The 3979-nt window shown below is 45.7% G+C and overlaps 1 non-coding gene across 1 annotated transcript; it reads right to left on the bottom strand.

Annotated features, from left to right (window-relative positions):
* Positions 1–3706: 3706 nt before the first annotated feature.
* TRNAG-UCC (transfer RNA glycine (anticodon UCC)) lies at positions 3707–3777 on the bottom strand. Its single transcript has one exon. It is a non-coding gene; the product is annotated as a tRNA-Gly (tRNA).
* Between the last annotated feature and the right edge of the window lie 202 nt (positions 3778–3979).

Below are 3979 nucleotides of genomic sequence, written 5' to 3'. Positions count from 1 at the left end.
GACAAGCCCTGACGTGAGAGGCGAGAGGCACAGGCTGTGGGCATATGTGAGATGGGCTGTACCCACATGACATTGAGGGGAGCCCCCATAGAGTTGGTTGCTGCACTGGTAACTGGAGCAAAACAAGTGGCCACGAGCCCTGGAGACCGGTGAAACCAAAAGGATCTAGATGCCACATGGGAGGCGTCTGATATAGAAAGAGTGGCTAGGGAAGGCCCAGGAAGATGACATCTACGTAAAGACGTGAAGCCCTGTGATTATCTGAAGGAAGAGCGTTTCAGGCTGAGAGAATAACAAGTTCAAAGATGCCCAGGTGGGAGTGTACCTGGTGTATTCCAGAGACAGTGGGGAGGCCAGTGCAGCTGCAGTGGTATGAGGGGGAAGGAATGCGGTAAAAGAGGAGGTTAGAGAGGTAGCAAGTGGTCAGATCATTTAGGGTGTGGGTCATAGAAGGATCTTTGGTTTCACTCCAAGTGCAATGAGAAACCATTGTGGGGAAGGGGGCAGGTTCTGGTAGAGGTGTGGCATGATCTGATTAACATTTCAAAAGGATCCCTCTAGTGACTGAGTGCTTTAGGACTGACACAGAAGATGGTCTTCCTGCAGGACCAAAAAATATGGTTTACCACGGGAGTGAGGCATTTAAAGAGAGGTTTCTGCACGTCCCAATCAAACGCCCTCTGTGAAGAGGCAAGGGTAGAAGCAGGGAGACTGGTTAGGAAGCCCCTGCAGTATCAGGTGAGAGGTGATGGTGGCTACACTAAGGTGTAGCAGTGGAGGTGGGGAGAAATGGTTGCAGTCTGAATATACTTTGAAGGTAGACAGCCAGCAGGATTTCCTGATGGATTGGATATATAGGCTATGAGAGAAAAAGAGGAGTCGAAGAGACTTTCAAGGTTTTTGTCCTAAGAAACTGGAAGAATGGACTTGCCATTTCCTTAAATGAGGGAGACTGTGAGAAGAGTAGGTTCAGGGCAGAATATCAGGAGCTCAGTCTTGGACGTGTAACATTGGGGATGTCGAGTTGGCAGCTGGATTGGGGAGGAACCTGAACTGGACATGTAACTTTGGGAGGCACTAGCATACAGATCCCATTTATAACCGCCAACCCAGATGAGATCTCAGAGAGCATCCTGCCCTGGGCTTAAGCCTGAGGGTCTTTAACCAGACCCAGTGAGTTGGAGACTAAGACACTTAGGGCTCTTGCTTTCTTTCCCTGAATAAATTTCCCAACCTAAGGCAGACCCAAGTTCAGGGAAGGAAGGAAATTTAAATAAATCAATTCAAAACAAAAAATAGAAATATGAGTAAGAGATTGCACTGGTCTGGACTGGAATTGTCAGTATCTGGGAGACCCTGGCAGATCTGTAAGATCTGCTGGGATGTTACCCAGGGTGGAGAGGACCAAAGTCACAGGAGGTTGAAAGGGGGTACTTGTAGGAAGGAATCAAGCTGCTTCCTGCTTGCTGCCAGTCATGTCCAATAAACCATTCAATAAATGCAAGTTTAGAGATTGTCTTGAAACTGGATTTTCTAGCAATTGCTTCCAATTTTGTCCATAGGCCTTTGGAGCGAAGGAATGTCTTTGAACATTCTCATCAGGGACTGGGTAAACAATAGTATTATTTCTGAGAATAGCCACTTCCCTTCCCTCTCATTTAAATATTAATTGAATATTGGAGCTTCCGATTTCTCTAGGAGAAACCTGGGTGTGTTTTGAGATGGAGAAAAGTGGGACATTTTGGCCTCAGAGATACAAATCATCCACGAGTAAGAGTATAACAACTTTTTTGGTAGTTTTAATCTTGACAAAATGTTTTGCTAAGTTATAGCAAATTTTGGGAGAAGGCTTTTCGAAGTGTCTGGGTAATTCCTTATTCTTTTGAGCAATTTTCTAATTTTATTTATTTTTGATTCAAATGTTTCCAGGAGATCCTACTGTGACTAATGTTTAGAGCTGTCCCTGAGTCACGTGCCTTCCTTTCCTTACTGTTCAGGTATCTTCCATTTTGGCAAATAACAGTTACCAGCTGTGATTAAAATGTGGAGCCAATGCTTTAGGACTGGCACAGAAGATGGTCTTCCTGCAGGACAGATGGCACCTCCGGCATTTCTCAGACCAGCCATCTAAACCCAGGTTGCCTTGGATGTGTGCCTGAGGTCAAGGGTCCAACCAACGTGTAAGTGGGCTCAGGCCAGCATAACAGATGGGTGAGAATGGAGAAGGCCCACAGACTATGGCAGGGCCTGCAGAAAAGCTGTGCACAGGGAGAGATTATAGTGTTTTACTATCTTCCTGAAGAGGCTCTGGTACTTTAACACAAAAATTATGGTTTACCACGGGAGTGAGGCATTTAAAGAGAGGTTTCTGCACGCCCCAATCAAATGCCCTCAGGCATGGAATCTAGTGAAAGAACTCTGAATCTCAGCCTTTATCTGAATTGACCAAAACAGCTCCTTTGGGGCAGAAAACTGGGACTTTCCATAGTCTGATGATTTTCTCCTTCCTGGCAAATCCTTAGGGTCGAGTGTGTGCTCTTGGTTTGTGAGGTCCTGGGCAATCTGGACACTTGAGTGATGGTCCCTGATGGCTCTGGGGACAGAACAGGGCTGGTGAGGCAGCCTGGGCCCCCAGAGCAAATGTGTTTTCAGAACTCTTCCTCCTCCTTTTTTATGGCATTTCTCTTCTCTTTCTTCTGCAAAATGTGTGTGGCATTAATACCCTGTCTGTTGTACGCTGACATTCTAGAGTTGTCGCTATCTGTGCAGCCGGCTGACTCTGGGTCCTGCCAGCCCAGTGTCATGGCTGCCCTTGCAGGGAAACAGGGCTGGGACGAGAACGAACATCATGTGCTAATCTGCTGATCTACATTTATTTTACTCAGTACGCAACATGCTTACCTGGCCAGGAAGATTGGAAATGCATGGCTCCCAATGTGTGCATTCAGAGACACTTGAGGAAATTTCTAGGGAAAGCTAGAGGCAGTCTACAGGGTTTGTGGATGAAGAAGGAAGGGAAATGGACCCTGTGCAGTCAGTGAGCTGGAGCAGGGACACTACTGATGGCACAGAAAATGCACCCTGATAGGTCTGTGTTCTCCCTCATTCCAAGCGACAGAAAAGGAAAACAAGGGGGAGAGCTGAGTTAGCTGATAGCTAAGCTTTTTAGATTCGGTTCTACCTTCGGCTGCATATCTAAGTTTGAAAGACACTGCTTTCTTCACAGAGAGAAGGTATGTTACAATGGTTGGCAACATTAGGGAAGATAATCAAAGAAGCATTTTACAGAAAATTTGGAAAGTAGATGAGTCCCAGCATCATAGGTGTACCCTAGCTGGGCATCACCTTTATAAAAGTGTGTGTGTGTGTGTGTGTGTGTGTTTGTGTTTTGAAAGATACTTATGGCATGTTCAATACTGTAATCATAGCCTTGGTTCTTTAATCTCTCTTTTGTTGTTAACCACCATCAAGTCAGGCCCTGGCTAACAGCAACTGAATGAAATGCTAACAGCACAACTGAATGAAAAGATGCTCAGTCCTGCGATTTGCACTGTTGTGATCCATTGGGTTTTCATTGGCTGATTTTTGGAAATAGATTACCGGGCCTTTCTTCCTAGTCCATCTTAGTTTTGAAGCCCTGCTGAAACCTGTTCAGCATCATAACAGCACTCAAGCCTCCACTGACAAGCAGTGGCTGCGCATGAGGTACATTGGCCGGGAATCGAACCCAGGTCTCCCGCATGGAAGGAGAGAATTCTACCACTGAACCACCAATGCCTCAACCTTGCTTTAGTACTTATCTATTTAAAAAACGTGTACAAGCCTTATAGTTGCTGGACCTTACTCTCAGCACATGGCAATTGTTAACTTGTTTAGTTCTCATAGCAACCTTGGGACATAGGTACTATTATTCTTGTTTTACAGATGAGAGATTAAAGTAACTTCCCCAAGGTCATGTTATCCCAGGTCACACAGCTAG

The sequence above is a fragment of the Trichechus manatus genome, unplaced genomic scaffold, assembly GCF_000243295.1.
Source record: "Trichechus manatus latirostris isolate Lorelei unplaced genomic scaffold, TriManLat1.0 scaffold00059, whole genome shotgun sequence".
Lineage (NCBI taxonomy): Eukaryota > Metazoa > Chordata > Mammalia > Sirenia > Trichechidae > Trichechus > Trichechus manatus.
The sequence above is the reverse complement of the archived record's forward strand: the minus strand, read 5'-3'. Positions and strand labels throughout refer to the sequence as shown.